This window comes from Scylla paramamosain, unplaced genomic scaffold (assembly GCF_035594125.1).
Source record: "Scylla paramamosain isolate STU-SP2022 unplaced genomic scaffold, ASM3559412v1 Contig51, whole genome shotgun sequence".
Classification (NCBI taxonomy): domain Eukaryota; kingdom Metazoa; phylum Arthropoda; class Malacostraca; order Decapoda; family Portunidae; genus Scylla; species Scylla paramamosain.
Window position 1 is genome coordinate 343,470 of NW_026973716.1, and position 23,601 is coordinate 367,070.

The 23,601-nt window shown below is 43.7% G+C and overlaps 1 protein-coding gene across 1 annotated transcript in view; it reads left to right on the forward strand.

Annotated features, from left to right (window-relative positions):
* The window catches only part of LOC135098236 (uncharacterized), a 204,183-nt gene that overhangs the window by 28,889 nt on the left and 151,693 nt on the right, over nt 1-23,601 (forward strand). Inside the window, exon 2 of the mRNA XM_064000496.1 lies at nt 4,332-4,385. The gene's annotated coding sequence lies outside the window, so the exon portion shown is untranslated. The remainder of the gene's footprint in view (nt 1-4,331; nt 4,386-23,601) is intronic.

Here is a 23,601-nt window from a genome sequence, read left to right on the forward strand (position 1 = left end):
ATGAAAGAAGAAAGATCCCGTAAAAGTAACGAGAAACTTTACAACAAAAACATATGGGCGGTGGAACAGGACCCGTGTGTGTGTGTGTATGTGTGTGTGTGTGTGTGTGTGTGTGTATCCGTAAAGGAGACACATCGTAGGCAAGTCCAAAAATCACCCGGAGAATTGTCAGCACGAAGGTCTTCATGAGGCTCATGATCGAGAGGACGAGAGTGGCTGTGGGTCTGTAGGTTACAGCCTCAAGTGTTTAATTATTCAGTCGCTTGTTCTTGTATTTGTTCACCGCTGTGGTAGCTCGTGGCTGGCAGGTTTTGAAGCGGTAGGCGAGGCTGTTTGAGTTAGCAGAGAGAGAGAGAGAGAGAGAGAGAGAGAGAGAGAGAGAGAGAGAGAGAGAGAGAGAGAGAGAGAGAGAGATTCTGCTCTTGACGTCTTCTCTCTCAGTGGAGGCGGTGAGCACCCTTGGCTAGGCGCGGAGAAGGGAAGGGAGGAGATGAGATGCTTTCCTCCTCTGCCTCTTCCCGTCTCTCTCCGTCCTTCATAGCACATTCCGCGAGTTTATTTAAAAGGAATTTGTACGTGGCCATTATAAATTCCCTTCCGCCACTATGTAAGATGCGATGTAGTTAATGAAATACGTTTTTAGTGTACTTTGTGTGTGTGTGTGTGTGTGTGTGTGTGTGTGTGTGTGTGTGTGTATCCCTCACCACACAGAAGAGGAAGCATATACGAGGTGGCATCTTCAATTAGCAGGCGTAGATGAAAAAAAATTCTCACACACACTCAAGAGACATTAGTAAAAGGCTTTGATGCAAGTGTGTGTGTGTGTGTTTTAATGTGTCTCTCTCAGCATACCCCCAAAGAAACACACACGAGGTGGCATCTTTTAAGTACGTGGATGGACTGAAACTTAAACACACATTTTCAAGAGCCATTAGTAAAAATCTTTCCTGCAAGTCTGTTATCTCCACATTACACGTCCCAGCTGTCCAAATATGCGATGTAAACAAGCCATAGGAATAAAGAAGATGTATTGTAATAGCAGCTGAGGTCGATTGGAAGGTCCTCCATCCCTGCGAGCTGTGTGAGGTGTTTGCAGTAATTTGTGCGGTGTTTTCTAAGGAAGGGACATCAGTCGAAGGACACACGCTAATGAATAATAATTGATAGGTCTGTTGTGTTCGCTAGTATCAATTTGCAGGGAAGCGTGGGAATAACGCACATACACACACACACACACTCTCTCTCTCTCTCTCTCTCTCTCTCTTTCTCTCTCTCTCTCTCTCTCTCTCTCTCTAAGTTGCAACAAATCTCATTGACCTCATTCTAACGTGCTTGAGTTGTCTTAGTCATCCAGGTTATATAAAAAAAATCATAACTGTCAACATTTACCTTCTTGACATTTGGAAATAAGCATTCTTTCGAGACACGCGATTTTAAGACATGAGAAGTTAGTAAATGCACGTGTAACTGTCCCTCCGTGGATATAAATGAAGGAGTTAAGGTTAAGAATTAAAACAACAGTGATGTAGTATCGGACCATGTGTTTGTCTACTCAAGGAAAGCAGTCACCCGCATCTTCCGTGTCTTTGTATCATTACTCATGTGAGAGAGTGGAGCGAGGTCTCGTGATGCAGAATATTACATACACCATGTACAGGATCAGCGTGGTGGAAGACGGATAGGTGTAGGGACGCTGTACGCTGCCTGTCTTGACCTGGATACGTAATCCTCAGATTCCTGGACAGGTGCAGCAGGTATTCCACTGCTGAGTTAGGGATATGGTTTCATCCTCGTAGTTTATACACGTGCGCGTACACAGCAGGTCTCTAGATGGCTGGGCGACTTTCTTAATGCCAAAACTACCTTGACTTCACTCTAAGCGGCCCTGGAATCCGTATCGTGTTTTCCAGACGAATTCTTACAGAGGGAAGACTAGTATTAGATATTAATACCTTTTTTGTATTGTTCTAGCAAAAAAAGGAGTCTGAAAAAAGATCTTGAGTTACTTTTACATACTGTGAGGAATGTGTAAGGATCAGAATATGAGATCCTTATTTCACTTGGATCACAGCAAACAAACTTTCTTGTCGACTTCATCTGAGGTCAAAACACCCTCGACTTCACCCTAAGGATCCATATCATGTGTTCAGACAAATTCTTCACTTGGATCGCAGCAAACAGACTTCCTTATGGACTTCCCCTAAGGTTAAGACTTCACCGTGAGCTGCTCTGGGATCCAACGTTTCCCACACAAACTTTCTCGCATATCGTTCAAATCTTGCAGTGCACAATTCGTTCCGTTCGCTACTCCTCTGCTGTGAATTAAAGGTGACCGCTGCCGAGGACGAGTTTAACAAATGACAAAACACCGCTACGAACGCCCATCACACGCCCGCCACTCTTGCCTCCACCACGGGCTTACTGTCACGCCCTGGAGACGAAGACACGGTGTAGGTCACGCCACTCTCCACATCACTACGCTGTCTAGCGATGAGTTTCGTGGAGTCTTGTACAAAAAGTGAGGAGTAAAATATTATAGTAGATATGATAAGCAAGCTCTTCCCTTTATCCTGCAATAAAGCACTGAGACAAAGACACTCAGTAAACAGCAGGATAAGTCAGGCACGAACAGACGCATCCCTTCCTTCCGTCCCCCGCGTCACTCGTAAACGTAAACAATAACTTTGCCAGCGTCTGTCACAAGGAAGGAACCTCCAGGGGTGTCTCCACTCTCGCAGCTACTCCTTCCCGATTTGCCCTTTGTGAAATCTTGATGTTCAAACGCCCCGCTCTTTCATTGGTCCGCCCGGGAGACATTGCAAGAATTTTCATTGAGTTGGTGATATCCTTGTGGGTTTTTTATCAGTTCCTCCCTTCATGAAGCACGTGGTTTTGTATCTGCAGCGCCTAATTCTTTTTTTTCTTGGTCATCTTTAGCCAAACTGTGCTCATGGCTTATATTAGAAAGACAGAGAGAGAAAGAACAAATTAATGTTTTCATGCATCTATATATATACGTATATATCATGTATATGTAGATATGCATCTGCATCTCTTTGTTAAATTGTCTTTAGCCAAACGGTGCTTACGGGTTATATTAGAGAGAGAGAGAGAGAGAGAGAGAGAGAGAGAGAGAGAGAGAGAGAGAGAGAGAGAGGGAGAGAGAGAGAGAGAGAGAGAGAGAGAGAGAGAGAGAGAGAGAGAGAATCAATATATCTGTGCACCTGTATACATCTCTTTCTGTGGCACTGGGGATCTGTGGTGGCACTGATGACAGCCTAAAAATACTGGAAAAGGAACCTTCACATTCACTTTACGCTGGATCGAATTTGATTGTTATTTCTTCTCAGCTGTTTTTTCCACAAAGACCTCAATCCCACGCACGTTCCGAGGGAGTACACCCACTTTGCTGGAAACACTGGAGCCAACAATTGAAGTAATGGAATTTTTCTTGCATCCTCTCTCTTTCTTTCCTTCTCCCTCCCCTTCCCACACACACACACACACACACACACACACACACACACTCAGACTCAGGTCGCTGGGGACGCCGACAGATGAGTTAAGGGGGGTGTACCTCACCTTCATCCTCCCCAAACTCATGTACGCCTCCCCAGCGTGGTCCTCCTCCCTCACACACACTCAACAGCTACAGCTAGAGAGTGTGCAGAAAAGGGGCGTGCAGGGTCATCCTTGGCCCTGCATACACCACCTATGAAGAAGCCCTGACCACCCTGAGTCTGTCCAGAATATCCACCAGGCACCGAGAGGCTCTGGAGAAGTTTGGGAAGGGACTACTGCATCATCCGCGTCTCAGAGACATGCTGCCGCCCGACGCGCCTCGCCCTGTCCGTGCCACCAGACACCACAACAAAATAACGCCCCTGAAGGCGCCGCGCACGGACCGGTACAGACTCAGTGCGATTCCCACCATGGGTGCGAGCCATCAATCAATAGTATTTCCCTCCTAGATTAGTCTGACCGTTAGGATTAATGTTAAGTTTTTCCCCATCCCCTATGTACATTTTCAGTTTGTCAACTGCCTAAATAATAAACCGTTTATTATTATTATTATTTACACTCTCTCTCTCTCTCTCTCTCTCTCTCTCTCTCTCTCTCTCTCTCTCTCTCTCTCTCTCTCTCTCTCTCTCTCTCTCTCTCTCTCTCTCTCTCTCTCTCTCTCTCTCTCTGCTTACCTGCTTGCCCACTATCCAAGAATGTGCTTACCGTCACCTCGCCATCATGTTCTCCTTGTCAGCTTCATAATCAAATTTTCATTATTTTCAGAAACGTGTTCTCGTAATTTCTCATTTACGTCTCTCTTTTTTCAGGGAGCCTTGTGTCGCTGCCTGTGTGTCACGTCGTGGCTGGGAGTCACGTGAGGGGTGAGCAGACTTTACCAAATGTTCGTTGTTGCATCAGACAGTACAGTGTATGGCATGCATCACACTGTTATCGTCTTATAGTCTAAAAGTTGTAAGTGTTTAGGACCTGAGGCTGCGTGACTGCTGCGTACCGTGTATACATTGGGCGCTGCTTGATCCAACACAATTTATGTAAGTCTCAGTTTTGTTGCAAATAAGAGGGCATAACTTCATCACAAGATTCTCTCTGAGAAAAATATTTTTTTGATAATAAGAAACAGTGTGTATTATTCATATACTCATAAATGTTTCACAAAGAATATAGTAAACAATATGTTGTGGAAATTCAGTATTTCAGTGGGAAAACAACATATCAATTGAAATAAGTTTTGAACCAGGAATGAAATGACGCGAGCATCATTATCAGCGGCATGAATGGCCAATAAGTCACGGCCCATTGGCCAGCACAGGGCGATGACTGTAAATAAGGACAAACAACAAAACTGCGCGTGGTCTTTACATCATGAACGCCAGGTGTAGAAAGGTCAGTCACCCCAGGCATTCAGGAGGGTCAACATTGCAACAGTCTCATGTGACGTACAGTTTTGGAGAACCACGCAGAGGTAATCTTGTACATCATCCTAAAACTGTGATATTCAACGACCACATATTTAAAGAACTGATTGATTGACTGACTGGCGCCGCAACAACTGGCCACATTCACAAACAATGCTCCCATTGCGCATATTTTTCAAAGGCAACAGAGATCATTAGTCGTGGTTATCGAGAGTATTTCTCCTATTAGTAACATAGAAATATTGTTAATTTATCACTAAAACCATAAAAAAAAAAAATCTTAAACACCTACACTTTCCAAACCATTCACATTTTTTTATTCCAGTTTCCTTCCTTTCTATTGATGAAATTGTGAAGAGTCGCCCAGTTAATCACAGTTTCATTGGTTCTTTGCCTCACAAATCTTAGAAGAGGTGTGTCATGGCGCGTAAATAACTCCCTTGCCTTTGAGAAACCTTCGTGGGGCGCTTTAAAAATCCATGAGGGACTTGGGAACGTGTAGGTGCATGTACGAGGAAAGACACACACATAGGATACATATTCCGATTGTAGTATTTGTTTGTCTACTCTCATATTTAGTTTTCACCGGTGCTGTTGTGAATATTGACTGAGCTTCCTTTACTCACCTCTCCTTTCCCCTCTCTCTCTCTCTCTCTCTCTCTCTCTCTCTCTCTCTCTCTCTCTCTCTCTCTCTCTCTCTCTCTCTCTCTCTTTCTTTCTTTCTTTCTTTATACTTTCATGCGCTCCCTCTTTTCTCTCTCTCCTTTCCTATTTTTCTTCTCTTTTCTCTACTTCTTTTCATTCTCCCTACTCTTTCTTTTTCTTCTTCTTTCCTCGTCTTATCTTTCCTGTCTCATTTTTTTTCCTCCCTAGTGTTTTCTCCCCTGCTTTATCCTCCCCCCCTTTCCTTCTCTTTTATTCTTTTCTCCTGTCATTTTTCGTCTTTTTTAAATTTTTTCTTTCCTTTTTTTTTTTTTTTTTCTCTCTCTCTCTCTCTCTCTCTCTCTCTCTCTCTCTCTCTCTCTCTCTCTCTCTCCTCTCTCTCTCTCTCTCTCTCTCTCTCTCTCTCTCTCTCTCTCTCTCTCTCTCTCTCTCTCTCTCTAACATATTTGTATTTTGCGATATTTCATTTCACCAGTAATTCATTTTCCCTGATATATTTATTTATTTATTATTTATTTATTTATTTATTTATTTATTTATTTATTTATTCATTTATATATTTACTTATTTATTTTGACGAGCATTTAATTTTTCAGAATTTCATGGATTTACGTATTTATTTTATTATTTTTTTGACGTCAATCGGAAAACTGAAATCTCTTTTTGGCAACAAATAATGAAGGGACGAGGAGAGCAAGGGCGAAAGGTCGGACTACCTGTGAGGTCATTCGGTAGTGTGACTTGGCAGGTGGAGGTGGAAGAGGTGGAGGTGGAGGTGTGCTGGTCGATGGATGTATTAGGGAAGAAGTTTAGAGGTGAAGGAGGTTGCGGAAGAGACTGTGTGGGATTTGTAGAAAGACAAGAGGGAGCTAGCGACGACTGCTATCAAGTGAATCTCCTCCCTTGACATGTAACATCGATTTAATTTGGATTCTTCAGTCTTTCTCCTCTGTAAATGGAATGGACAAATGTTTATGTAGAAAGGAGGAAGGTAGCGACGACTGGTATGAAGTGAATCTCCTCTCTTGACCTCTAAAGTGTGTTTTTATTTGGATTACATCTGATTGCTCCCATTCCGTGACGTTACCGTAAAACCGTGCCCGTGAATTCAATAATCGTAACATAGCTATGGAGGAGGCGTTACATTTTCAGAGAATTGCCTACCTGATGCATGGCGAACGCTTCAGGATATACTGGCGTTAGGTTTGGTTCCTGTGTTTAGGAGGCTGACTCATCAACATAACAGTGCTTAACAGTTGGGGAGGTTAGAGAGACCGGGTGTTCATGGCACGGTTTGGTGGCTGATTGAGTATATTGAAGGAGGGAAAGCAAAGTGAAATGAGAAAATATGCCTTAAACGTTTAGGCGTTTTATCCCGACCACTCTTAACAGGCTCTACTGGAAGCTCATGGGGTTTTCAAGGATGCTTTTAAGCTCCTAATGGTAGTTTAATAAGAATTTTACATTGTCAATAGGAATAAAAACGCCCATGGAAACCTATATAACCATCTCTGTAGCTTTTATAATTAGTACTTGTAAAAACTCCTAGGGTTTTTAGAAAGAGTGTAATGGAAATGAGGTTTGGTTACATTACATCCAATCCTTCCCTGCTGTGCACTTGTAGTCTGCCTTTTCAAGTGTGTTTTCCCTCTCTCCGTGTCTCTTTTCCTTCCCAGTGGTAGCAGCAAGAATAGTTAAACTGCAAATGGTGATGATCGTAGTTAGAGGTGGTGGCGGCGGTGCATGGTACAGTAGTAATCGTGGGAGTGGTAATGATGGCAATGGTAATGATGGTTGACCAGCCCCGCTTCCTCTTCCCTGCAGTACCGAGCATGGTGTGGCGGAGAATGTTGCTGCGTGCATCACATTGTAACCCACTTCCCGGAACACACTCATTCCCTCAGCGGTGCATTCACCTTTAACTGGACGAGTGCGTACACACACCGCCTGGGGGGAAAAAAATAAAGGAAGGAAACGAGGGAGTGAGGGAAAGAGGGAAACAAAAAAACGCTCTACACAAGGGAAAAAGAAAAAGAAAAAAGTTGAGCATTTGAATTAATCAAGTGAAAAAATTATACAACACGATTCTGACCAAAAGCAAAATCGAAAAAGAGGAGGAGGAGGAGCAGGAGAAAGAGCAAGAACAACAACAACATGAAGAAGAACAACGTGAAGAAGAAGAAGAAGAAGAAGAAGAAGAAGAAGATGTAAAGAGCAAGGAAATGAAATTCAAAGCAGTTACAAGTAGAGATTTATGTTCTCAATGTGAAAGTCCTATTGAGACTTTCCTGTTACTTGTAGTTAAGGATTTTTACACACACACACACACACACACACACACACACACACACACACACACACATTCATCTCCACAAATACAGTGACACAAGCACAAAGAGACAAAGCGACTATGTTTACCAGTGAGGTGTGTAGGTTGACTAGTGCGTAACATCCATCAGTCGGCGGGAGCGACGCAGCCTCTTAGTAAATGTGTCAACCTTTCTTTTTTCTCTTTCTCTTCCTTTCTTTCTTTTACTTTGGTCAAAACAATTACCAAGAGAGAGAGAGAGAGAGAGAGAGAGAGAGAGAGAGAGATTACAGTAAATGCCTCCATATTATTGACTTTTAACAGTGTTCGCGTGCTGAAAAAAAGAAGAAAGACTTAGGAATTTTTTGAACCAATGGCTAAGCAGTCTTTGTCAAAAAGATAGGTGACCAGTAACTTTTTCGGCGTTGTGTGTGTGTGTGTGTGTGTGTGTGTGTGTGTGTGTGTGTGTGTGTGTGTGTGTGTGTGTGTGTGTGTGTGTGTGTGTGTGTGTGTGTGTGGTGATTTTTCCTTTTCATTGGATATGTGTCGATGATATCTTCTGAGCTGAGATAAAACCTTGCTACGTGTGGTGTTGTGTGTGGGGGGGTGGGGGGCTGAATCAATGTTTTTATTATTGTTTGAATATCACTGCTCCTACTGCTGCTGCTCCTATTGTTGCTGCTGCAACAACAAAAACAACAACAAATACTTCTACTACTACTACTACTACTACTACTACTACTACTACTACTACTACTTAAGAACATAAAAACATAAGAAATAAGGGAAGCTGCAAGAAGCCATCAGGATTACACGTGGCAGTCCCTGTATTTACACGTGGCAGTCCCTGTATACACATGGCAGTCCCTACTACTACTACTACTACTACCACTATTAATACTACCTGTTCCATTACTACAGCTTCATTGCTGAGTGACTCCACACATTCATACGACCGAAAAAAAAAAAAAAATACATCCACGCATACTTTATTTTAATGGCCACATCATTTTTCACAAGAGTCCCGGAGTCCCCACACAAAATCCTGCTGAAACTCCCATGATTATTCAGCAGCATCAGTGTGTGTGGCCTCGCGAACCATGACCCACGATACCCAAACTGGCGCGAAGCTATTAGTGTTTATTACGTTATCGCGCCGACTTTTCATTATCCCCTCCTGAGATATGCTGGGATGGTCCAATACCGGAGCCAGGAGGGACTCGCGTGCCTGCCAAATAAAGGTTACGTGACCTGAAAGCAATAATGGAAATGAAGCTGTATAAACTGTAGTGAGTATGAAAGATTTTGCTAAGTGAGTAGTTTGTATACTTTTGAGAAAATATCTGGATGACTTATTTTAATAAAGGAGACAGTATTTACTGCATTTTACGTTGAGGCTACCTAATGAATATATATTTCTTAGAGAGGCATGGTTAGGAGGAGGTCTGATAGAGGTTAATATGCGGTATATTGGACATTACAGGGCTGACGAACAAAATCCTTAGGGTTTGTTATCAGGATAGGACTTAAAATAAAGGTTTTAATTTGATAAGGTTACGTTTAAAAAGGAATAAGAAGAAATTAGTTCTCAGATGGAGTGGTAGATGAATGGGGTAGACTCAGTAATCAGGTTGTTTGTGCTGAGTCAACAGAGAGCCTTAAAACATTTGACAAATTTATACATAGGAATGATAGATGGAAATAGATGTATTATAAAGGGACCGCCACGTGCAGGTCGGATGGGCTCTTGCAGACTCCATTATTTACTTATGTTCTTATGTTTTTATGTAATGATCTGTCACTTGCAATGTATTCTAAAAAACAAAACTGACAAAACACAACTTCACTTACCCCTTAAGTGAAATTTCGCAGAAGCTTAATGTTTCTGCAGTTTTCAACGTTTTGTCATGCATATTTTTGCCATCAGTACCTCCAGTCCGTGCCGGCGAGTAATGTATAATGTACCGGGAAGTGAAAATCCGCTGGACTCCATGCACATGTCTCTCTGGAATACTAATGGAGGCATAAGACTCTTACATCACGTTTGGTGCAGCGGCGGGCGGGACTCCACAAGCCTTTCAGTGGCGACGACAAATATAATAAAAAGAGAGAGAGAGAGAGAGAGAGAGAGAGAGAGAGAGAGAGAGAGAGAGAGAGAGGAGAGAGAGAGAGAGAGAGAGAGAGAGAGAGAGAAAGAGAGAGAGAGAGAATAAAAAACGAAAAGAAAATTTGAAACGGAGCATTCGGATCCTTGCATAAATCACCTTTAAAAGCGAAATATGCTGGAATATTGTTGCAAATGGACCAAGAGCACATCGGAGCACAAATGTGATGGTAAATGGGAAGGTAATTTCAAAGTTATGCGATTAACGTTTTAGCGGCTGTACCTGTCACCCTTGGCCACCGGTAATGCATTGCGGGAGCGTGATAAATATTCTCCCGGCCGCACGCGTCACCAGATGTTAGAGTCGAGCGATGGAAAATGGTTAATTAACATTTGAAAAATTAATTGTAGGGGGTTTTAATGCAGTAGTTTCAGCAGCGAAGTCACACCAGTAAAAACGTATTGATTAACTGGTGGAAGTTACACCAGTAAAAACGTGTTGATTGGCTGATTGGTTTGTTGGTCCAGGATTCCCGCTCCTGTGGCACAGTACTCATCTTACGTCTTGCTTGTGTGGACGGCAGGCGATGGGCGGAGAGACAAGTCAGTAGCGCGTACCCCACACCACCACCTGCCTCTCGCAAACGACCAACGAAGACTGCCAATAGCGATGAAAAAGCAAGCATATGTAGGAAAATCAGCCATTTGTTTTGATAACGACGCATACGTGGAGTATATAAAGGCATGCTGACTCGTGTTACGGATAGTGTAAATTGTATTGCAGGAGTGGCGCTGGTAATCCAAAGCCAATTTACCTAATCAAGGAGGGAAATGAAATGATGGCACCCCCGCGACAAGTGGTGAGGACTATCGACCGATGCCTCCTCTTGGTTAACAGTTAATAGTCTTTAAAATATATTCCCTTCATCGTTGTGTGGTAGGAAGTCCCCCGCGTGTTTTTGTGCTTTAAAAACTACCAAGAGGAGATAAAAAAATAATACAAATAGGCAGATAGACAGAATACTAATATTTTCCTCCCCCAGTAGTAACTAAGTCCATGATTACGCGTATCTCGCCGCCACTTGCTTGGGATTGTTAAAACTCCAACATACGCTCAGGTTATTGCCAGTAATACCCCTCTCTCTCTCTCTCTCTCTCTCTCTCTCTCTCTCTCTCTCTCTCTCTCTCTCTCTCTCTCCAAGACGAGCCGCTGATCGCTAGTGCTACCGTTTCTTTCCGTAATGGTTGTTTCCTACGTATTTGCACAACTTCCTTGTGTGTGTGTGTGTGTGTGTGTGTGTTTGCCTATCTGTCGGTTCGTTCCTCCCTGCATTCTTCCCTGTGCTTGGAATTGTGTTTGGTTGAGTGTTGGAAATGTTTGCTTGTGTAGATTTGCTTGCTTGCTTACTTGCTCCTGTGTGTGTGTGTGTGTGTGTGTGTGTGTGTGTAGGAAACCAATAACACCAAGAAATCTTTTTTTTACGAATACGAAGAAGCAATGCAAGTATCACAGGCTAGAACACCCATATTAATATATCAACAAGGGGACTAACCTATTATTGTACACTGGAATGGGAAGCGAGAGCGGTGAGGGGGCCGTGGGAGGCAGGATAGGACAGCGGCTAAAACAAACAACTTATATTCAGTGACAAGCAGTATGGGGACCTATTCATCTAGGCAAGATAAATATGAACCAGGTGCAAACGTGGACAGAGATCACTATTTTGTCCCTCTGTGCATGATACCAAGAGTAATTGTTAGTGTAGAGTCAATAGAGAGCTTTAAAAGAAGACTAGATGAATTTTTAGATGGAGGATGATAACTGGAAGTAGGATTGTTTTGTACAGGGATGACACGTGTAGGCCTGATGGCTTCTGGCAATTTATTTTATGTTCTAGTGAAAGTACAAATTCCTTTAAGGACTTAACAGTAATGTAATGCTTTGGGGGTTGCCACGTATAGGTCTGGTGTCTTCGTGAAGCTTGCCGTATTGTGTCATTACCTTCTAGTGAAAGTACAGATCCCTTTAAAAGTTGTCAGCAACGTGCTTGGTATTATGGATAACCTTGACTCTTTTGTAGGCGAGCAGTGCGTTCCGTTGCGGTTTTCAATATATATGAAGGTGGTTATGGGCGTTTCAGGTCTTTATTTCATGATCCCATAAGCGTCACTCCAGGCAATATCCCCAGAGATATATTGCCAGCCGCTCCTGCCCTCACTGCGCGAGCGGTGAGGAAAGAACAGCAGCGTGGAGGAAACTTAGAGATATTGAGAAACCATAAGCAGAACTCTGGTAGCAAATAAATACACGTGATGACTAGCAGCAGGGTCTCTCTCTCTCTCTCTCTCTCTCTCTCTCTCTCTCTCTCTCTCTCTCTCTCTCTCTCTCTCTCTCTAGCCGCACTTCATTTCATGTTCTGGCATTTTTTTCCTTTCGTTACTGCTGTTGCGATGCCAAATATAGCTCAGTCAGTCAATCAGTCTCTCTCTCTCTCTCTCTCTCTCTCTCTCTCTCTCTCTCTCTCTCTCTCTCTCTCTCTCTCTCTGACAATCAACTGAGGTGCATCACTTAGACAACGTTTGCTTCTGAGGCCTTGATTCAGTTCTCATATTCTCAGGAGCATTTCACTGATTGGGGTTTTGAATAAAGTCACTTGCTCATGTGTGTGTGTGTGTGTGTGTGTGTGTGTGTGTGTGTGTGTGTGCTCCTGTTTTTTATCTTGGTTTGTTTGCGCTGTCTGTCTGAATGTCCTTGTGCTTTCCGTACTTCCTTCCAAGCAACCCCCCGCTCTCTCTCTCTCTCTCTCTCTCTCTCTCTCTCTCTCTCTCTCTCTCTCTCTCTCTCTCTGTGTGTGTGTGTGTGTGTGTGTGTGTGTGTGTCAACTGCCATTAAATCAGAGGTCTGGTTGGAATATTCATTACTCAGAGAGAGAGAGAGAGAGAGAGAGAGAGAGAGAGAGAGAGAGAGAGATCCCTACCTTTCTCACTTGAATAAGAGTCTTAAATCCTAACAGCTTAAGGGCATAAGGGCGGAGTATCTCAGTATATGCACCTCAACACTTCACACGGAGAGTCTGGAAGAGGTACTCGCCCCTTACCGTCTCTTATACTCGTACACACTGCCTGGCCACGTGTAGAGACAGGACACTGGACATGTCGCTTTTCTCTTCCCTCTCTCTCCCTCTCTCTCTCTCTCTTGCTCCTCCCCTACGCAGCGAATATTATTGTGGACCGGCGCAATTTTACAACGGAAAATATATCCGAAAATAATTGACTTCAAAATTGGAAGCGATCGACGGCAACCAGCATGCAGTGGAACGCGGCGGGCACTGGGGAAAAAAAAAAGTAGATATAAATAAATGAATAAATAAAATAACAGATAAAACGTACGACTAGCTTATCCGTTCCCATGAAAGTGAAAGCCCTTGTTTCTGCAATTGGTGTTTCAGAGGTGAGCTGAGCTGAAGCCTCGTGGATAAGCTACAGACTGAAGTGGGGAAAAAAAAATAGAAGACTACATTGTTTTCTCAGATTAAAGACTTGGTAAGCACGAGAACTCTTATTTATTTTACTAGAACATAAGAACATAAGAAAATAAGGGAAGCTGCAAGAAGCCATCAGCCCTACACGTGGCAATCCCTTTATGAAACATTCCAGCCATCACCCCCATCCATAATTTTGTGTGATCATCTTTTAAACCTCCGTAATAGCTCCACACTAACAATCTGATTACTGAGACCATTCCTCTCACCTGCCACTCTATCTGAGAACCAATAGAGATGCAAGATGCGAAAGGCGTGGCGATAATACAGTAAGTATAGCAAGTACGCTGTTATTAGAGATTAACAAGGCGTTTTATATGTAAATTCCTATCGTAAAGGGCGCTGTCCATGCCTGAATATTGCGCTAACACTCACCACTGCATTCCTAGACACTTCCCTTCTTCCTCCTCCACGGGGAGTAATATTCAATTTGAACAGTTGGGCTTCGTGACAAACTAACTCGCGCCCGCACGCTCCATCACACATAACTGATGGCCTTGTGCAGCACTGACAGCTTGGAAATAGGTGCAAATATTGGTTTTCCGATAATTGGGTTCTTCTTTTATAGGAGAAAAAAGGCGATGGCAGCAAGATATGATTACCCAGCAGGGGAGCGTCATCTACAATTTCATCTCTTTCAAGCTCACGTACGAACTGGCGACAGGAGCTGCTTTGTGTGTGTGTGTGTGTGTGTGTGTGTGTGTGTGTGTGTGTGTGTGGGTGTGTGTGTGTGTGTGTGTGTGTGTGTGTGTGTGTGTGGGTGGGTGGGTGTGTGGGTGGGTGGGTGGGTTTGTGTGTGCAGTTTTTCTTTCTTTTATTTTAGTGTAGGTGAGGAAGGGCGGTCGGTAGTTGGGTGTGTGTGTTTGTGTGTGTGAATTTTTTTCCATTTCTTTCTTCGTTTTCTTTTTCTCTTTCCTGGGTTTTGTGTGTGTGTGTGTGTGTGTGTGTGTGTGTGTGTGTGTGTGTGTGTGTGTGTGTGTGTGTGTGTGTGTGTGTGTGTGTGTGTGTGTGTGTGTGTGTGTGTGTGTGTGTGTGTATGTGTGTGTGTGTGTGTCTATTCTTCTTTTTCTCTCTTTTATTGTGTGTGCGAAGGGAGTGGGACACTTCTGTTTCTTTTTATTCTTTTGTTTATTTTATTCTATCTTTTTTTTTTAACTGCGTGTGTGGTGAGAAATGCTTGAGTGCCTGCAAGCGTGTTACCCAACTGCAAACTGAACAGGATCATGAGGCTTGGTTGTCGGGGGCCAGCGAGTGTCTCCTTGTGGGGTTGGGCGGTAATTGAGTGTGAGGGGATCTGTAGGGGACGGTAGACTGAAGCCCGCGTGGAACATTTGCCCTTGTGTCTACTCGTTCAAGGAGACGAAATTGAGCGCATGGAGTCTGTCTATCTTTCTATTTTACGGATTTAACATCTTTTTATATAAGAGAGGCTCTGTCCAACGGCAACAAGGGTGAACAAAAGCCCACTAAAGAAGATATACAGTAGGAATATCTAAAATGATGAGAGTTTAAGTCGTAGGTAGGAGGAAGTACAGAGACGAGCAGGGAGGGAGTTCACAGTTTGCTGGTCTATATTATACATATGCATATGCAACGGCGAAGAGTCGTGTCGTTCATCGAAGAAGGAGAGTAATAGTGGAGGTAAACATGGGGTTTGTAACACACGAGAGGCGAGGGGGAGGAGCAGCCATAGAAATGCAAATGAAAATGGCGTGTGAGGCAGAAGGTACATCACATCTCACCGTCCTTTCACCCCTACGACAGACATTTTATTCCATCTTTTCTCCGCGGGATGCATGACCTCACTTGTTACTCAGGGAATGAGGAAACTTACATGGCGTAAGTGTTCTGCCTGTATATATGTCTGCTTTGGCAGCGGCCAGGAGAGATGGGAACGGGAGTGGTGTGGAGGGAAGGGAAGGGAAGGGAAGGAGCAAAAGGACGCGTGGAGGACGACGAAGGAACAGCTCATTCTAGGCGTTGTATTGTCTTTAAAGTCCCTACGGTTCGTTCCGGAATTCAAAATACTCCTTAATTAACAATTCCACAGCCTTAGTGTTTTCTTGAGTGTCATTTTTTTTATTTATTTTTCTTATTTTGCAGTATACCTACGATCATTTCCGAACCCATTTCAAAGAGTAAGTCACTGATCCACAAGTTAGAGTAGTAGTAGTAGTAATAGTAGTAGTAGTAGTAGTAGTAGTAGTAGTTTATTTTATTTATTTCCTTATTCATTTATCGTTATTTTCCTTCTTTCTAAGGTGAAGATGTACAGACGGGTATCTACTTGATGGAGCAGCCTTCTTACCCTTATATCTAGCTAGAGTTAACCCAAAGAAAGAATTTTAATGTAAATATCATTGGCCAGAAGTCGTGACGTGTAAATTAAGCCACACCTCCTTTCTCAACCACACTCCATGTCCGCCTCCCTATCCTGACTCCCTCCTTTTTTCTACATTTCTCATATCCCCCTCCCTATCACCCCATTCGTAGTCCCCCTTCTCTCTCTCTATCTCTCTCTCTCTCTCTCTCTCTCTCTCTCTCTCTCTCTCTCTCTCTCTCTCTCTCTCTCTCTCTCTCTCTCTCTCTCTCTTTCTGATAATTGAGACTTCTTGGAAATAGACAAAATCCTGATATTTACGATTAATTTGTTAAAATTGTAATGGCAGGACAGCTTGTACCTTTCATCTTTCGCTGGCTCTCCAGTAACTAATCCGAGAGACAGAGACAGTTTCGCTGGCTCTCCAGTAACTACTCAGAGAGAGAGAGAGAGAGAGAGAGAGAGAGAGAGAGAGAGAGAGAGAGAGAGAGAACACCGCCGTACGGGAAGAGCTTCTGTCTAACTCCCCAGAAGTCCTGGTGGAGATGATCCTCAGGCAAAGGAGTGAGTTCCACACTTACAAGGGCATCGTGGATACATAAAGGAAGCAAAGCGTGCGGCTGGAAACACTTGGCATCCTGGACTCCCTCGCCCTTGTTACCCAGCATGCTTCCCCCTTCCACCCCCCACCCCCACCACACAGGCTACCATCGCCCTGCCCAGTAAGACTGACTGGCAGGAGGTTTGGTGAACACACCCCCACTGGCAGGTCTGGTGGGGATCAGAGAAATCCCAGCGGCTGAGCAAGATGACTATGGAGGATGACAGTGTTCAGTCCACCTCGCTGCCGCTCTTCCACACACATCACCCCCCTCGCCACCACCCGCAGCCGCCCCACCTCACCTGCCCACCTCCATCTCCGACCAACAAGCGATCAACAACCACATCTCACCTGCCCGCCCCAACCCCCGCCACCACCAAGCCACCAGCACCCCACAACCCTCTCCCTTCAGAGAGGGAAGCAGCACACCGCGGCAGATGTCTTTTTTGTTAATTTTGTTAGAAATATAGGTAGGAAAACAGCTTCATCAAGTATGGAGTCTTCTGTATATTACTTCCTATCCAGTGCTCCCCAAAAGCATTCATTCACACACTGTCTCACTCCCACACTCACTCACTGCCATTTACGTACATACATGCACGATCTTCTCCTCAGTTTCGTTGAGCCCACTTCAAAGTTGCCTCGCGCCGCCTCGCTTGCCTCACGCAGCCTTTAGGAGGGCAGTCTTTCGTTACAAAATGTTGACTGGATTTGTCGCTTTTCATGGGCGCCTCGACAACCTCACATTGACGTTTGTCTTCATGTTTGTCAGCATTTCCATAACTAATTTATAAATGGTTCCCAATGGGTCAAATATTGTTATATTTTTTGTATCTGATTGATTATTTTTTTCTTCTTCTTTTAATGATACTGCAAGACATGTCATCTTGTATAGTTGTTCTTATGGTAAATTCTTCTGCCTTTGTTTGTCTGATTTGCATCCGTGTAGAGTTTTCAGGGCAGTGCAGTGACGTTCACCAATTGCCTTCCTTTCTTTTTAAAGCAAATTAAGTTTCAGTCGCTTCGCCATTTGAGTGTTTCCGTATTTCCTTACCTATTTGCTCTCTCTCTCTCTCTCTCTCTCTCTCTCTCTCTCTCTCTCTCTCTCTCTCTCTCTCTCTCTCTCTCTCTCTCTCTCTCTCTCTCTGTGTGTGTGTGTGTGTGTGTGTGTGTGTGTGTGTGTGTGTGTGTGTGTGTGTGTGTGTGTGTGTGTGTGTGTGTGTGTGTGTGTGTTGAGTAAGTTGCTTTGTGTGAGGGCAACCGCCACCTTTGCTTCTGTTCTCTCATTCTGCGTTCTTATTCCAAAACTATGTTGCGCTGTTTTGCATAACCTTTGTGTGCCAATTACCGCAACACACTCGTCACTCGTAGAATTGCCAAAATGTTTTGATGTTGTGGTTGTTGTTGTTGTCGTACGGTCTGTCTGCCACACAACCAATTAAACATTTTGACTTCATTACCGTGTCACTTCTGCATGTGCTATTACTTTCCAAATTTATCCATCAATGTCGCTTTTCAAATCTTGTTTCCATTAAAGCACACAAAAATCAATACTTCATAAGCGTCCCATCAATAATATTACAGACTCAACTGGTGATATCTCGCGGTAAACATAATCCACATTATCCAAATATTTTCTTTAAATGTCTCTTTTCAAACACCCTCTACGTTAAAACACTAAGAAATCGACACCTGGAAAACGTCCCACCGTCTATATTTCGGATCCAGCTGGTGATATCCCGCGGTAAACATTATCCACTTCCTGCAGAATAATTTCATGATCACGTATCTAACGTTGCACCTTTCCAGGTTAATTAAGACGATAGATGCGGCCTGACGGTAACAAGGGATCTTCGGCGTTCCCTGCACTGAAGCATGTTTACCTTCCCACGGCACCACCCACTGTATCGCTGCTGTGAACTGGAGGACGAAGCTGTGTAGTTCGCCATGAGAGGAGTAGATTACAGTTATACCACTCCAGCCAGACTTGCTCAAGACTTAGTGAAACTTTTGGTCCAATCGGCAATGCTAGAATGTCATGAGAACCTTCCTCTAAATAAATCTTCCTCTGAATAATATCAATGGAGGACGAAGCCAGACCTGTGTAGTTCACTAGTTCACTTTAAGAGGTAGTTTTATACCACCCCAGCCAGATTCGTTCAAGACTTACTGGACTTTTGATCTTATCCTTAATGTTAGACTATCCTGAAGGTCTTTCTCAGATAATATTGCTGAGGACGAAGCCAGAGCGGTGTAGTTTGCTTTAAGAGAAGTATGTTTTACTACCCCAACCAGACTCACGCTAAACTTAAGGCAACTTTTGATTTAATCCTTAATGTCTGACTACCCCGAAGACCTTTCTCTGAGTGGTTCCGCTAGGCTGGTCGTAGAGATACCCGAGCCTCTTCACTGAGTTCATATTTCTCAACGAGACTCACGAGCCAAATGTGGTGAATGATTTCTCGAAGCTGGAGTGTCGTACAGGCAGCGCTTGCCGGCCACCCCAGGGCTCAAGGCGCCTGGCATCGACCCAACAAAGGCAGCGTCAGGGAGTCAGCCGTCAGATAAGGCACGGTGAGGAACGGAGGGGGGATGCCGGCGGAAAAAAATATATTTATCGTTATCTGCATTTTTTTTTTAATGAAGGAGCCCCTCCCCCCCCTCTCTCTCTCTCTCTCTCTCTCATCTTGGTACTTGAAATATTGTTGGTAAAGCAAGCCAGTGGTGTGAACCTTCCTTGCGCTCAGTGCTTCTCCTCACTCCCGCCACGCCTCACGTCTCCACCGGCCAGACAGTAAGGGAACCCATGGCAGTGTTCAGGATCTTGGAATTGCCTTCATCTAACAAACAAAAGTGAAGATGAACAGGTGATTATCTGCCACATTAACCTAGGGACCCGTACCGAGAGGGAAGGTATTGTGGAGCCCGTAAAAAAATAAGAGGACTCGAACTCATCTGAATCTAAAGGAGAAAGATGCGTCCTGCTTCCAGCACATCACTTTCTTTTTTCTTTCTTCTCTCTCTACGTAAATCGAAGGGTACAAAAGAGACAGACTTCTGAATGTCAACTTGAGAAAACTTCAGGGAGCCAGATGAACTCCTCTTTCACGGAATATTTTCGCAATACAGATATTTTTACACGCGCAAGGGAGGCTGAACTGAAAGCTGCCAAAAATTATATAAAAAAAGAAGTCCGCTTAATTGCCGCTCCTAAACAAACAAGGAGAAAAAAAGGTTTTCAATCAGGCTTTCAATTTAGTCCTGGGGTGACTTGCTACTCATCATCGTCATCATCATCATCATCATCATCATCATCATCATCATCATTGTACCCTGCCCTAAAAGACTGCCTGCTATGGAAGACCACTCACTGTCTCATCTCCGTCGACATTTATAACAGATACTCTCACCACTCCAATCCATCTCACCAAGCCATCCTTAAACTCATTTCTTGGTCTTCCTTTTGACTTTCTCCTATTTTGCTTGTCAAATTTAGATTCCCTGCTCCTAAAGACGTTAGCGGCTATGGTGAACCTCTCACTTCCTCTTCTCTCCCTTGTCAATTACAAAAGCTGCACTCACACACCACTCTCACCGCGTAGATTAAGAAAGGATCTAAAAGAGGTCATGAAACTGTATAAGGGATGCAACAAGAGTGACTGAAACAAACACATGTCCGTAACAGAAGCTCCAGAATACCAGTAGATCCATAGATGACCCTCTGAGTATTCCAACCCACCTCTTATCGTCAACACCACACCGACAATGAAAGCAATTCCAGTCATTCCCATTCCTAGTCTTTCTCTCATTAAGGAAACTATATTTACATTCCTACTCAGGTCTGTTCAAGGGGCAAGTCACAGCGGCCTGTCTCCTCCTCTCCCTCTCCGTCATCGTCTTCTTTTTTCTTCCTCCTCCTCCTCCTCCTCCTCCTCCTCACACATCCACTTTGAGTCTCTACTTTAGGCACTCACTGAAAGACTTAACTCGCACTCCTTCAGCGAAACTTTTTGTGTGTGACCTCGTCTGTTGATTTTTCCTCCTTGCATCTCCACGGGAAAATACAGGGAAGCTTTTCTCTTCCTTTCACACTCTTTTCCTTCCTTTCTTCCTTCTCTTTTTTTAGGTGGAGGTTGACTTAATGAAGCTACATTTTTTTTTTTTTTTTAGTTTTCTTTCTCCCACTCTCTTTGACCTTTTTTTTAATAGGTGAAAAGAAAAAAAGATGCACAATTTCCATCACCCAATCTCTCTCTCTCTCTCTCTCTCTCTCTCTCTCTCTCGTATGGTGGCGTCGGGTCGTGGTTTATCAGCTACAAGCGTCGTCGCATCACCGCCAGTCATTTCGATTCACCGCAATTGGTTCTTTCCTATTGTTACCCTCTCTCTCTCTCTCTCTCTCTCTCTCTCTCTCTCTCTCTCTCTCTCTCTCTCTCTCTCTCTCTCTGTCTCGTTTCCTTAATGTTAGTCCTATTCTTTTTGTTTTTGTTGTTGTTATGAATGTAGAATAGATATATGATGATTATACTACTACTACTACTACTACTACTACTACAGTAATGACAGTCTCACCAGATCCTTAATTAGTTAACTTTCTCTATCTTTGCAACATCTCTATCTTTGCAACGAAACATCCTTCACAGCATCTAGAGCATTATGTACACACCCACACTGCAATGCTTCCTTCCTTCCTTCCTTCCTTCCTTCCTTCCTTTCTGCCAACTCTGATTTTATCCATTTCAACTAAACCTCGCCTCCCCCGTGTGACTTTTACCTTGCTCCCTCTAAGGGCTAAAATATCGAGGTCTATTTCCTTCACTATAGCGACTGTGCCATATTTCCATCCTCGCTTCACCCACGCACCTCCAAACACCCACAGCCCCAGTCTTACTTTTCCGCTTCCCCTTTGGTTCGCGGGAGGAAAAATGTTAGTCACCAAGGAAGGGTTCTCAGTCCTCTTCGTGTTTTCTCCCTTTCTCTTCTGCCTTCCACTCCTGTACGGTAAACTAGAGACTGATTATTTGGGGTTACTAAACTATTTCTTCATTTATAGAGTTTCGAGTCGTTGGGCTTGAAAATATAAAGAAAAGTCCATTCACAAAAAAACAACAACAATAACAACGACAACAATAACTACAGGCGGGCGGGCGGCGAAAGGAACACGGGCTGAGAAGCGAACACTGTATTCCTCAGCAGTGTCACCCCGCGGGCTTCATCAAAGGAGTGAGGCTCGCAGACCAAACTGTCCAGTATATACATAGGCAGTGGAGGTCTTCATGTGGCTGGCAGGAAGGGGCCTTTGTTCCCTTCCCCATCACATTCCGTCACTGGAAACACAGTTGGAGGGAGAAGCTGAAGGTCCTCGTCAAGGCGGAGAGGTTTGCTCGTGTGCCTGTCGATGAGGGCGATGCCTCCCTGCGGCTTCATTGATCACCCTCAGTTCTTCGCCGCTCGGGACCTGTCATCAGTGTTTCATGTTTCAGGATATTTAACGAGGAGCACAGCTTGACCTCTCTCTCCCCCTTGCCTTGAATCCCTAAGGTCTTTAAGCCATGGTACCGGAGAGCTGAGTCGTCATTTCACAGTTCTCGACGACAAGGGTTCATGTCCCAGGGTCTTTAGCGAGCAACACGGATTGATCTTTCTCTCCCTTGCCTTGGGTTCTGTGAGGTCTCTAGCCCAAGAGTGATGGAGAACTGAGCCATCATTTTGCACTTCTCGTCGTCAATTCTGTCATCAGTGTAGGGCGAATCAAGGTCTCAGAGGTATGCTGTAGATGATTGAGGACGCCCTGTGAGCTACATTCCTATTCACCGTTTCAGGCTACATGCACGCAATCCTGGCGTCATTTTGCACCGGTTTGAAGACGCAGGCAGACGAGGCTCGAGGCTTGAGGTCTCCATCTGCTTGCACTATATTGTTTTTCACATAACACATGCAAAATTATTTATCACTCATGTATATTATTCATTGCTTATAAAATACTTATCATTTTGTGGTCGCCGGAACCTTTGCTTATAGATATTTAATGTTTATAAAGCATTGGAGGTTGTTGCAGGAAGTACAGCTCTGTCTGCGTTGCAAATGACTACTTAATTTTCAGATTTTTTGTCTGTTTTTATCAAGCACTTGGTGAAACTGAGATGATAGCGGACAACAAACACATGAAAACCCTCCAGTCTTTAAGATTAGACAAATTTATGGATGGAGATGATAAATGGAAACAGGTAGGATGGTTTGATACAGGAACCGCCACACTTAGGTCTTACGTTACGGCAACTTTCCTTATTTTCCTTTGATATTATGTTCTTAATACACCAAAATACCACACGGAAATACCAGAAATACCACACCTCAAGACACAACAACAGGTACAAATATTTTCAGCTGTTACATATTCGTATTCTGAGCAAAACACACCAGCAGCAAAAGGAAAAAAAAAGAAACATAATTAATGATTACACAAAGAATGACTGGCAAGGGAAAGAGTTCTGACGAAAAAGCACAATACGCCTTTCATTCTCAGGAAACAAAAGAAAAAAGAAAAAAATCTTTAGTTTCAAAAGTTAAGGTTCAAAACGACTTAAAGAAAAAAAGAATAAAAAAAAAAAAACGTAGTATATTACCTGACCGTTTTTTTTTTTTTTCAAGGCGAGTGAAATGCGAAGTGTGGGTACAGCAACTTTGACTCGTCGACGTGAAGCGGGAAAACTGCACACTCATTAGCACCAGTAGAATGCGTAGTTTGTTTTGCAATAAATACCTTAACGAGAGAGAGAGAGAGAGAGAGAGAGAGAGAGAGAGAGAGAGAGAGAGAGAGAGAGAGAGAGAGAGAGAGAGAGAGAGAGAGAGGGGAGGGGTGATATGAAACAGACAGACTGACAGATAAGCACAGGCTGGACAGACAGACAGACAGATACATAAATACATACACAGATGGAAAGATATTCTCTCTCTCTCTCTCTCTCTCTCTCTCTCTCTCTCTCTCTCTCTCTCTCTCTCTCTCTCTCTCTCTCTCTCTCTCTCTCTCATTAAGTCAGGCTCATTATTACAGAACGAAATACCCACAACTGCTCCTACAAATACACAACTAACCTTTTTATTTATTTATTTACCTTAACAA